Source organism: Triticum aestivum, chromosome 1B (assembly GCF_018294505.1).
Source record: "Triticum aestivum cultivar Chinese Spring chromosome 1B, IWGSC CS RefSeq v2.1, whole genome shotgun sequence".
Taxonomy (NCBI): Eukaryota; Viridiplantae; Streptophyta; class Magnoliopsida; order Poales; family Poaceae; genus Triticum; species Triticum aestivum.
This window is the reverse complement of record NC_057795.1, coordinates 224,176,924-224,190,114: the sequence shown is the minus strand read 5'-3', so window position 1 is coordinate 224,190,114 and position 13,191 is coordinate 224,176,924. Positions and strand designations below refer to the sequence as shown.

Here is a 13,191-nt window from a genome sequence, read left to right as displayed (position 1 = left end):
TATGCATGGGGTCGGGCCCTGCCGACATAGAACGATAGATTCTCTCTTCCACCCCCTCCCTATTTGCTGTTTGCGCGTCAAGGGGGACTCCTGAGCATCGCAACTCAGGAGCCTAACTTGCCACGTAGCCCCTCACTCCTTAGTCCCGTCCTGGTGATCCGGTCGGGGCTAACGGCGGCTGAGGTATGCACGGGGCCGGGCCCTGCCGACGTAGAACACAAGCAAATAGGAAGGAAACCGCAAAATCTAGTAAATCCAGAAGCAAATATTAGAGACCATAGATTGTTCTCACAATACCAGACACAAATTTAAGCCCCTCCATGAGGCACGGTGCATGTTGCAGGAATCGAAGCAGGAAAGAGGCCGCAAGAAGATCACCCTGGGCCGCGCCACCACTCGTGGTGGAGCCGCGCTTGTCACCTCCACCCCCTGAGGCTGCGGAGCCGGCAGCGCCTCGCTTGGGCGCGGTGTTGAAGGCGTGGAACTTCGCCAGCAAGGCCTCCGCTCGACCCTTTACGGCCTCGGCAGCAGCAGCTGAGCGCCCGACGTCCACGGGCTCCAGCAGGTCGTCAAGGTTGGCGTCGGGGTTGCGGAGGTGGACGTGGCTGAGGATCCGCGTCAGCGCTACGGAGGAAAGGACGCGAGCCTCAACTTTGGCCATGGGGCCAATGCCGGTCACGACCTCCTCAAGGGCCTCGACGAGGAAGGGAACCAGCTTGGCGGGGCCTTCCCTGGCTCCGGCCAGCGGTTTCTCCAGGCCCTCTTCATAAAGCGTTTTTCGCGCCGTGCGAGCCCTCTCCTCATAGCGCGTGAAGGCCGCGCGGTCCTCGGCCAAGACCTCCGCCTTGGCATCCAACTCAACCCTCTCCGTTTTCAGCGCCTGCTCCAGCGTCTTCAGCCGGCCGCGGTCGGCTGAGAGTTCGTCTTCGCGGTCCTTGACGGCAGCCTCCCGAGCCTTCATCTCCTCCTCCTTTCCCTGGCGGTCGCGAATCTCCTTGGCGAGCTCATCACGGATCCCCTGCAACTCGCCCTCCAGCGTCTTGCAGCGGCCCTTGACAGTTGAAGCATCCTTTAACGCCGCGTCGCGAGTGGCTATGGCCTGGGAGGTGACTTGCTTCCCCTCCTCGGAAGCCATCATAGCCTGGCTCAGCACCGCTCGGACGGAGGCGTCAGAGCGAACCCAGCCGGAGACCAACTCCAGGCGCCCGACCACCAGGCGGGGGTCGGCACCCCAGAGATCCTCCTGTAGCCGACTCAGCTCGTCGGTAGCACGGTCCAAGGCGACAGAGGAGGCAGAGGAGACGGGAGCCGGCGGAGTAGGAGGTGAAGATGGCAGCATGATCACAACGTGGGAGGCAGGGACCTCTTGAGCCTTGGCAACTTCGGCGACAGCATCAAGCACAGGCGCCTGCAAAGTCAGCGGGGTCACGGGGCTGACTCCTCGCTGGAGTGTCCTTGCTGGCCTTGCGAGGATGATCGGGCAGGGGAAGTGCGGGCCCTGTTGCCTCCCTTCCTCGTGAGTGAAGACATGGTCACGACCGATGAGCCCGTTCCAAGCGGGGTCGCCGTGTCTCCCTTTAGCCTCTTCGCTGCAGGTGGCAGCCTACCCAATAAAATATGTCAGGCCTCGACGGCAAAAGACAGGAGCAAGGTGGAATCCGAGTACTTACTGGTTGGCTGTCGCGGGATCCCATGGACTCCGGCCAAGCTTGAAGCTCGAAAGCCTCTTGCGGGGCTCAGCCTCGGGAGGCCCAGCCGCGGAGGAAGGCGCACCTGAAGGGCTAGAGCTAGCTTCGGCCGACACGAGGGATGGGGTAGACCCTCAGGAGATCAGCCCAGACCTGTCCTTCTTCGGGATCAAGGGCGGGTCCTCCCCCCCTCGCCTGGATCCGGCCTTGTCGTCATCAGGCATGGAGCAAAGAGCGCTAGACCTGCGCCAGGGGGAAGTCTCCCCCGTCCCCTCGAAGGTTGCCTCCGAGTCATGCTCCTCATGCTCTTTGTCGTCTTCCTCCTCTCCCCCGCCGGAGTCATCAGAAGACAAGTCCACCGTCGCCGTCGCTGCCTGGCCCTTAGGGGCCTCCGCTGGCACCAGACCGACCCCGTCGAATGTGGGCATGGTGTCCACCACCAGTTCCCAGTCATCACGAAGGAACAAGGGGACCGGAGCATCCTCCGGGCCTGCCACGTCCTCTCCGACCAAGAAGCGGAGGGCTATGGTCAGATCCTCGTCATTCAGGGCATCCGAGCTCAGGCGGAGGACGACGTCCGCATCTTCAAGCCTCCACAGCACGCGCGAGTGCGCCTGAAGAGGGGCCACCCGGTGCGACAGGAACTCCCTCAAGAGCGTGGCCCCGGTCAACTTCGCCGCCCTCAGATTGCCTGGCCTCAGGTCAGCGTTCATCTTCTCCAGCACCAGCTTCGCCCGCCGGTTGTCGAGCTTCGCGCGAGACCACGCCTCAACGGCCTCGGGCTTCTCTATGGGTAGCTCCAGCAGGGGGTTGTTGCACCTGGCGTCCACCATGACCCACTTGCTCCGGAAGCCGTCGGCCCTCTTCCCGGCCTTTGAGATGGCATTAGCCTTGGAGTACGCGACAAAGCTCGCGCACGCTGAGATATTGGCGCCAGTGACCCGAAGGGAGAAGAAGTGGCGCAGCAAGGCCATGGAGGGCATCACCCCGACGTGCGCCTCATAGTAGTAGGCGAAGATCGACAGGAGGAGAACGGAGTTGGGGTGGAGATGCAGAGCATGCAACTGATATTGACGAAGTACGGCAAGGAAGAACTTAGAGAAAGGAGGCACCAGACCAGCAATGACGGCGCTCGTGAAGAGGGGGTAGAAGGTGCTCCACTTGTCCTCCGGCTGGGCGGAGCCAGGCCGGAGCGTGGTCTCCCCCATATCGTTGCTCTGCGCCGCCGCCATCTGGCGCGTGAGGGCGAGATTCTTCTCTGTTACGTTGGGGGAATCCAAAGCCGGCGAGTACCAGGCCGGTGGAGCCCCGGCCGCAGTATTGCGGGGCGCCATTGCTCGCCGGAGATGAAAGGCTGCGGCAAATCTGGAGATTTCGGAAGCAAGAGGGCGAAGAGCAAGAAAGGGGATCTGAAGCAAGGCGGATGAGAATAATGAAAGTAAGGCTAACCCCGGGCCAGCTTTTTTGTCAGTCAGGCAGTTGCCGAGGCGGTGTGGGGAAGCGGAGGCTGCCACATCCAATCAACCGCCACGCGGCGCCCAAGGCCATAGGATGATGGGGCCCGCGGCGCTCCGCACTTGCCCCTTTGCTTCTCTGCTAAGCCAAGTCCGAGCGCGCCTTGGGCCCGGGGGCTACTGTCGGCGTTCTGGGAACGGGGGTCCCCAGACTTGCCTGCTTGCGGCTTGCGGCGTGGCTCGAGCGGTAGCCCAGTACGACCCATCTTCATCAGCGCAAAACTCAAAACCCTCGCGAGGGGCCAAGCCTCGCGGGGCGGACAACACAAGGCTTCCTCAGGAATGGCCTCGCCAGGCAGGCTCGCAAGGAGGCGGAGAGATCAAGGCAAGGGTACCTCGCGAGGTGCTCGTGACGCAAGCCGTGACGATCGAGACCAGGCGGGCGCCAGGTGGGCGCTAACCTGCGTAGTGTCCTTGTTTCCTCTTTGGTACAAAGGGGGCAAGCACAGACGTGGAGTACCGAGGCATCAGGCAAAGGTTACCATTTCAGTGCAACGAGTCCGAGACGAGCAGGGCGGTAGGATGGAGGTCACCGTGGAGCCCAAGACGTCGTCATCACTAGTGCCTTTGGCAGCCGAAGACCAACTTTAGTCAGGATAACTTGTACTAGATGTTCCCCTTCAAAATGGCCGTTGTTGGCGCCCTTCCCGCTCAATATTTGGGAAGAGGACCAGGGCCCCTATAAATAGGGCTAGACACCGCAGCAGAAGGAATCCAGAATATCATCTAGAGACGGGAAAATCCACCCCAAGTAGAACATTGCATCAGCTCAAGAACACCTCTCGCGAGGCAGTTCTTCCTTTGTACTGTTCATCATCTGCCCCTGAGGCAATCCACCACACCACACACTGGAGTAGGGTATTACACCACAACGGTGGCCCGAACTAGTATAAATCTTGTGTCCCTCATGTTGTTCATCGTTTAGCTTAGATTCTCGCGAGGCGATCAGACGCGGATTGGTAGGGGGAAGATCTTCATGCGCACCCCAGAGTTCGAACATTAAGGGTCTGCCGGAACCCAACATCCGACAACTACACCACCACCGACTTCCGCAACCTAACCCAGTTTGTTCACCATAGCATTATTGAGCTTGTTTGAGTTGTGTCTTGTGTCTTCTAAGGTGTTTCGGCTACTTAGGGATGGAAACTTCAACTCCGACATGTGTATAGCCCATCATTCCATTTCCGCATTGGCAAGGGCAAACCACCACCGCTTTTCGCTACCACCATTTGACATTTGCTTTTGGAGATTTTGAGTTTGCGGTTTTTCCGTTTCCTAGGGTGTTTCGGCTAACTAGGAACGGGTCGACATAGGCAATACCACCACTCATCATCACCATGGACAGTAACCTCGACGACATCATTGTATATTCCTCTTGCAATTTGCATTGATAACCACTAGCCCATTTGAGAATTGCCGGCAACATGACTTGTGCACATTAGTGATCATACTTCCCGTAGCATACATACCATATCATCGTGGTGCATATCTTGGTATCATAATCGTGCTAGCGTCTCTCTTGAGTTTTGCAACACGAGCGTTTTCCATGGATTCCACATTTTGTGCTCATTCCTTGGTTGCACGACCCCATTGATCTATCTGTGTGTGTGTTTCGTGTGCCATGCTTTGCTATTGGTCTACTTGTTTCACTTGCAAATTTGTGAATCTCTTTCAACATTATTGACTCTTGCTAACATTTTGCATCAAATTTTTGTGCCACTATCCTCACCAAGCTACTCCATAAGCTTTACTTGATAGGTGTGAGTGATCAAGTCGGTACCAATTCCACTATTCTTTCATTTCACATTGAGTGAAATGGGATACATCCTCAACTTTGGGAAAAGGTAACTTGGTATTGTTTATCTCATTTCCTACTCACCTTTGCTCGAGTCTTGTGATGGATAGGCAAGGCATTTCACCTTTGGTCTACAACAACAACGACGAGTTCGATGCCACAAAAAACTCCACCGACGCCAAGATGCAAGCTCGAATGGAGGAGATCAAAGCCCTCATCAAGTCCTACAAGCGATCTTCCTCATCTTCGAGAAGACACCCAAGAGCACATCCTTCCGAGCTACCATCTCCGGCAAGATCACATCGGCATCGATGCCATCACCAACAAGAACATGAAGGTCATGATCTCAACACCAACAACCGCTCAACGACTTCACCATCTCCCTTGGCATCCTCACCAAGCGACTTCAAGGCATCTTCGCCTACGGACGTACAACATCTTCACCAAAAAGCACCCCAAGACTACGCTCAAGAGAAGCTACCCAAGCTCAAGTCCGCAACTTCCATGAGCTACTACGACCTCGACATCGACCATGCGATTCCTTTCTATGGGACTCAAGAACCCGAGGAGTATCTCGAGTGGGAGCGCTTGATGGATGACTACCTCAAGCTACATAAAGTTCCTCCCAAAGATCAAGTAACGTGTGCCACAAGAAACTTCCATGACCACGCCTCGACTTGGTGGCTTCACGCACCTTTCGGAGTACTACAACATCAGTTGGCCCAAGACAAAGAGAGCTTTGCGATGAGAGTTCATGCCTCCAACCTACACGGAACAACTTCTATGCCAATTGGAGAACACCATCCAAGGATCCAAGTCCATCGACGCGTACTTCAAGGAGATGAAGATTGACTTGTGACGAGCCAGTGTGGACGACCCCATTTCGATGAAGTTCCACTTCATGATGGGATTGAACAACGACATCTCCAAGACTATCTTCCTTGAGAACTACAAGTCCCTCGACTGCTACTACATTGGTGCTCTCAAGGCGGAACAAGAACTCATGAAGGCCAAGGCTTCTCCACCCCAAGCACACTTTGTGGCGACCAAGCTCTACAACAAGCATGAGGCTAGTACCACCATGATGTCCAAGCTCGACGAGCTCCAAGATGATACTCCCAAGTTCGACTTCACCGCCATCCCTCTTTGTGGCATTGATGATGCCGAGTCTACCTTGACTCTTTTTCAAGATGGTGCGTCGACAAGTACGACTACAGAGACCCTCAAGGACCAAGCTTTGGAGGCGAGCGAGAAGCTGGCGAGCAAGGATGATGCTTCCATCTTTGGAGGTGAGAGTGATGATGTGCCATCTTCGGCCTTCAACCACGGCGACGATGACGAGATGATCGAGCATGGAATTTTCCCTTCGGTCATGGAGGAGAGTGATGATGTGCCATCTTCGGCCTTCATCCACGGCGACGATGACGAGATGATCGAGCATGGGATTTTCCCTTTGGTCATGGAGGAGAGTGATGATGTGCCCGAATTGTCCTGCTGAAGGTGCCTCCAGATCTGGCGTAGTCGGGGAGAACATCATCAAGAACTTTCTTGATATTTGTGTAGTCTTTCTTCGACTGACGGTCCGAGTCAAAATACGTGGCCATGGAATATTTTGGGCTTAAGAGGATGAGTGTGCAATGTGTGTCACTGCACAAACTACGGAATGTTAGAAAAAAAAGAATGATCGAAATCTAAGAAATCATATGTTACGGGGCGGTGAGGGGATGACTTACTCGGGAAAGTAAGGCACGAGGAAGTTATCCTTATCTGGGTTTGCCAGAATGACGCCTTCGAGGTGTGAACTCACGACTTGCCTGTCCCCAGCGCTGCCCAAGATCTTGGCACGCATGTAGAAGGGGTCGACTATCACGATGTCCGGGGTCTTGTCTCTAATGATCTGCATCTCCATACTCATCGAAAATAGCCGAACGAAGGTGTAGTGCAGCAGATGAAGGTTAAACATAGCGAAGATGTCATCAAACTGCAGGATAATCGTACCCTCGATGGCGCTATCCACAAAGCCCTTGCCCTCCGGCACCTTGGCCACAAAAACCGGGTATGCCACATCATTCTCGGAGAGACACCACTTCTCCAATGAAAGAACACTGTCATGCAGACTCTGCATAGCACCGGTTGCAGCATTGAGCAGATTAGTCGGTAGCATCGGCCTACCCTCCACATGCACCCTCCTCGAGATATCCTTAGGTGAAGGTGGCCCGTCCTGAGCACGGATTGTACTCGGTGCCGACTGGCTCGCACCGCCCTTGTTATTCTTTCTTTTCCGTCCCTTCTTCTTCTGCTGTAATGGGATCGAGTTCTGCTCAGAGACCGCCTCCTTGAGTGTGTTGGGGCTGATAATATTTCGCACATCGACTATCTGAGGCTCGGTGAAGGCGGCAGCTGGAGGCATCTCCTGAGAACTGAACGCCAAACGACGCCTGTTGCAATTGGGTTTCTCCGCGGTACCAGCTAGATCGCGGTCGTCTTTTGCAGGGTTAGGTTCTTGAGAAGGAGGCCCCAAGAATTCGTCACCGTACCCATGTTCAGAAAAGTACTTATCAGCGTTGGTAAATGTACCATCATCATCGTCATCGTTGTCCGGATCCTGTGCCATATGCATGTCCGGATCCTGTGCTATATGCATGTCCGACATGTCAGGTAGCGTTGCGGCGTTCTTGCCATGGCTTGGCGCTGGCACAACTGGCGGTGTTGTCTGTGGGGTGGTGTCCCCCGCCCCCAAACGAATCTGGCTCTTCGGTCAAAGCAGGGGCCAGCTTAAGCAGGCGCTAAGGGTCATCACATCATCTTCGTTGGCCCCAGCGGGTCGAAACGGAGGTAACAAGTTGTCGCAGCCTGGTAGCACCCAAACCAGTTCAACCCTATACACGGTGGGTGGCATCGAATTACCGTGGAACACGGGGTTGCCCGGTTGAACGATTTTGCCCTAGGCGACATCGATCAACTCCCCTCCCATGAAATGCAGGAGAGTGCATGGAACATCGGCGCCGGCGCCCTGCGAAAACATGTAGGGCATTAGGGATGCCCAGTCAAAGGCAAGGAGATGAAGTCATTAGCCGAGAGGCTTAGTTACCGTGATGGCGTCGAGGTCGGCTAATGTCGAGGCACCGCCAATGGTAGGCATGCAAGTGCTGGAGGGGCCGCTTGCTGCCAAGGTGCCGGCCGGCGTATTCTTCGCACACCCGGGTGCATTAAGCTACAATGCCCGCGCCGGTGCCGGAGACACCAATACCGCCTCTGCCGGAGACACCAATGGCGCCGCCTGCATGTTGTGTGAGTTGATGGCCATGAAGCTGGGAACCGCGGGCGGCCCCTGTTGGCCGCCCGCAATCCACGCCTGCAGCCCCTCAATCAAGGTAGGCACAATGGCGTTGAGCGTCGTTCCCAGTTGGTGTTGCACTTGCTCTTGGACCATCTTCAGAATCTGCGCCACTTGTGCCTTGAGTTCTTGAACCTCACGCGACTGGCTTTCCGAGCTGGTCTTTCTCTCCTTTCGCCCACCAGTGTTATAGTATGACGACCATTTCGTGGACAAGCCTTTGCCGGCCACACGACCAGCTGACGACGGCTTACTGAACTTATCCTTCTTTTTCATTATGTTCAACGCCCTATTTAAAGTGATGTCCCAAGGGGAGCTCTGAAACGACCCCACGCTACTGCTTTCAGTGTCCTGCGGAAGGAATGTGAACCATTTAGAAATTTGGCTTCATTAATTAGAATGCAACCATATGGAGCTAATTACGCGAGGGTGTATTCCTTACCAGAACAAGCTCAAGCGCCTTGGTCTTCGGATCCGTGGTAAGCTCCTTTGTTACCGGGTCCACCTTGTACCGGGCCCTGACATAGTTCCTGGTCCGCTTGTCACGGTATTTCTCGAAGCGGGGCGGTAGGCCTTGCTCGGCATGCTCCGCGTCCTCCTTGTCCCATATAGGTTCCGCCACTCTGTAACCGCCGGGACCGAGTTGGTGGACCCCTAAGTTCAAGTCCCGCATATCTTTCCCCCACTGGCTTGATTCCACGGTTGTGTTGCTCTCGCACTTGAACTTGAACTCCTTGTATCATCTTCGCTGATCGAAGGATTTTTCTCCTTGATCTTCTCATAACTATCACCTTTTTCAACCATTCTCTTCACCGCACCTCTCCAAGTAGCCAGGGCCGTGCTCATCTTCGTGAGGGTGGCACTATTCACTTTATTCCCTAAGAGGCGTGTGTTTGCGACGTCACCGGGGAACTTGTATCGTTCGTGCAGCTTCGTGAGAGGAGGTTGCGCAAATTCCCTTGGTCCTTATGCCTTAGGTTCTCGGTGTTGATCGACACGGTGCTCCGGAGAATGCACCCGAGCTGAACCACGTACCCCTTGACTAATTCTTTGGGTGCCGTTGGATGCCCCTCGGAGGACACTTCAGTAAATTCCTCCTTGATGGTGCCGAGCACGTTCGGGCGCCGGTCCTTCCGTTGCCTCTTTGGTTGGCTGCCATCTATGCATGCGCTGCCATCATCAGTGGTGGCATCCTTAGCGGCACCATCAGTGGTGTCATCCCCGACACCAGTAGGGGTTGTGTAGTCAGGATCGGTGTCTTCCGCGGCGTCCTCATAGCGGTGAGGTTCTTCCTCCATCTCCTGGGGCAGCTCCCAGAATTGCTTGCCCGAACCGCCGGCCTCATCGTTGTGGGCCATGTTCGCTCTAAATAGGAAAAAAGTTTGGTCAAAAAGTTGGTTATTGTCAAGGAACAAGATCTCTAAGTTGACCAAATAACCTAATTCTCGAGGAATTCGCTATTAGTGTGTTGTTGCTAACGTCCAAGTCCCTTCCTAACCCCCTTCTTCTTGTCTCCTCTCACTATCTCTCTCACACACATGGAAAGCAAGGGTGTCTGAGTGTGTGAAATAATACTAAACTAATCCAAGGGATGAAAATTGATCATCAATTTCAGATTGCAGTTTTCTTTCTTGGGGCTTCGGTGTGAGGTACAAAACTGAATTTTGAAAATCTACAGAATGGACAAGCTAAGGGCTAAGCTTTCATCATTTAGGTTTTTATCGACACTGAGGCACCCTAAAACCCAAGGTTTTATAATTTAGGGTTTGGATCAACACACTATCCATTGCTTACCACTTATGTTGGATCCTTCTTCTTCCTCTATCCATCCAAGAGAGATAGATAGATAGATACTAAGTAGCTAGAGTCAAAAGTTGTTGGTGAATTTCTGAAACTCCTTTTAGAATCTTCAGTCAGAAAGAGTTATCATTTAGGGTTTGTCGACGCTAAGGCATCCTAAATGCTAATTAAGTTTTCATCTTTTAGGGTTTATCGATGCCGAGGCACCCTAGGTTGACTGATATATATGGGCATCTTCTAATAATATACCCTATCAAGAAAAGGGAAGAAGAATTGTAACTTGGGCCTAATCACTTTGCTCTAAACGACTCATGGTTTCGTCTGTCCACACATGAATTCAGCATATGTGTTTAATGCAGCAAGAATAAAGGGGCAGTTGATCCTACTTAATTAAGTACTAAGATACCCCGGCCCATGCATTAGTCGCAAGTACCCCATATGTCCTATTTTTAGCAAAGTCATGCTAAAATTCACGGAAAATTTCAGCATGACCTTTGCTGAAAATAGGACATATGGAGTACCCGAATTTGACGGAACAGAAGTTAATCGACATTCCAGCAAACTCAAGGGCCTCCCGGGGTACCTGCAAAATCATTATCCAATGAAGGAATTGCACCGCACACTGTTGCCTCACACTACTGCCAAAATCATTATCGACATGCTGGTACTGTGTTTCTCAAAAAACATCTTGCAAAGAGTTGCGCCGCACACTACTGCCTAAATAGTTTAAGCAATGATTTTCCAATGAAGGAATTACATCAAACGATTTGTAATACTTGAATCTAGGCAAAGAAAAAAAATCTGGAGGCCTCCTCTTTGCTAGCACAACTGAATTTCACTCTACATAGCTAAACAGTCTAACAACCAAATGATGCCTGAATGCGCGCTGCGGGTTTGTCGGTCTAAGAATGAGACCAGTGCCTACTGCATACCAAGTTAACTCATGCTGACATCAACAAACTTATAACAACATAAATGAAATTGCAGTTGTACGAAACAGAAAGACCATAGTGCTAGCCCTGCTGACTGAACAGACTTGCAGAAATTGGTGCCACTAAACATTTTCATCTAACTCAATCAGTGCATAGACTTGACAAAACAAAAATAAAATTGCGCCAAATTAATCAGCTTCCAACAGTACAAGTACATATTGTACAACTTAACAGTCAAGCAGAAGTTTTGCTTGCATAAAAACAAGTGAAACAAGTTATCTAGCAGACCAACACAAACATAGGTGGTACAAGAGGGACTATATATGTAAGTTCTATGGCACAAGTTAACAAATCAAGTATGAAGGGCACATAAAGAAACCATTCTTTAGTTGATCCAAGAAAAAAAATACATGTTGCTATTGGATCTGAAAAACATAAGGTCTCACTTCTATCTGAACAAATTTTCCAATTGTTGTTTGAGTTGTTTTTCTGCTGCATTTGTTTTTTGAGAAATCTTCTGCTGCTTTTGTGCTGTATATAATTTGTATTTTGCAGCTTCCCCCAAAAGGCTAAACAAATATATGTGCTACTTTCTGTTGTTTTCTACTCTTTCTTGATATGTACATACTGTGGAGCAGGTAGGAGGAGGACCATTGGTCCCAGGCCATATGTATTATGGACTCTCTTTATCTAGACGGGTCACTAATCCATGATGTATTACGGTAATTTTACACTGCATTAGTAGTTTAATTGAATTTTACTATAGTTACAGTAGTTTAACCGAATTTTACACTGCATCAGTAGTTTAACTGAATTTCACACTACATCAGTAGTTTAACTGAATTTTACTCTAGATACAGTGGTTTAACTGAATTTTGCTATTTTGTGTGATACACCTACAACAAGTATCTTGAAACACAAGTATTCAGCCCACAATTGTATAGTGAATGAAGCTGCAGCAATTTTGTGTGATACACCTACGACAAGTATCTTGAAACTCAGCTTGGAACAACAACATCCATATGTAAATATCACCATCGCATTTCATTAGTTCAGGAGCACATCTTCAGCTAGTCTAACAGCAACAACAGCACCTCGCCGCTCGATAATATAGTTAATTTGAAGAGCTATAATTCCTAGATTATCAGGATTCAGGAGCATGCATACCTCGGTGATGGACCAGCTGATGACCAAGGAGTTCACCAGGATGTGTGTCCTCGTCTGCAAAGCCGTACAAGAAAACAGAGCAAGAAAACAGAGGATGAGGTATGCACAAAGCAAGAACAGAGAAGGGCACCATGGAGAAGAACACTGCACCTCAGGGAAGCTCTAGAGGATGCCCAAGGTGACGAAGAGGTGCGACCCGATCCGCGGTAACATGGCCAACACCGGCGACCTCACCAGCCCGACGAGCCCGTGGAGGATCTGGCATGGCACACACAGGATACAAAGCTCAGAAGTGAACAGATCGAGAGAAAGAGGGGTCTACAGCGCTCGGGACGAGGGGAAACAGAAGAGGGGAAGCGAGGGGAGCTCACCGGCGGTGGATTAGGAGCAGCAGGCCGGCCAGACTTGAAGGAGAGGCGGCGGGATCCGACGGAGACGACGTAGACGCTCGTGCTGGACTTCTCCGGCCTGCTTCGTTGCTCGAAGATGTGGATACAGAGACGCGTTGGGGTGGGGTCAGAGGGGGAGGAAGGGGAGGATGGGAAGCGGGAGGCGGCGGGGGTGCGGGGGCGGCGCCGCACGTAGGGGCGGCGATGCAGTGTCGGGGCAGCGGCGCGCAGTGGGGGGACTGATAGAGATGTGAGATTGGGGATTTTAGTGGGGGTGGAGGGTTAGCAATGGCGCACCCCCTAGCGGTGCGCCATTAGTAATTTTGTTTGATACCAATGGCGCACCTCCTAGCAGTGCACCATTAGTAATCTTTTTTTGGATAGAAATGGCGCACCTCCTAGCGGTGCGCCATTAGTAATTTTTTTGGATTTTTAGTTGCATTTATTTGTGAATTGGTAAAACATTTAGGACGTATTACACTTATGATTGCTTCTTTAGTATTTCGGTTGAAGAAGAGGATCGTGGCATCGATGCAGTGGCGAACCCGGCCGACCCGTTGGCGTACTCG

General features: G+C 52.2%; 1 long non-coding RNA gene across 1 annotated transcript; it reads right to left on the bottom strand.

The window, feature by feature from the left end:
- Positions 1 to 10,802: 10,802 nt before the first annotated feature.
- On the bottom strand, positions 10,803 to 12,823 carry LOC123117014 (uncharacterized). The gene is made up of 3 exons (XR_006457258.1): positions 12,605 to 12,823; positions 12,384 to 12,491; positions 10,803 to 12,287 (listed from the first exon to the last, which is right to left on the bottom strand). It is a non-coding gene; the product is annotated as an uncharacterized lncRNA (long non-coding RNA).
- Positions 12,824 to 13,191: the final 368 nt, after the last annotated feature.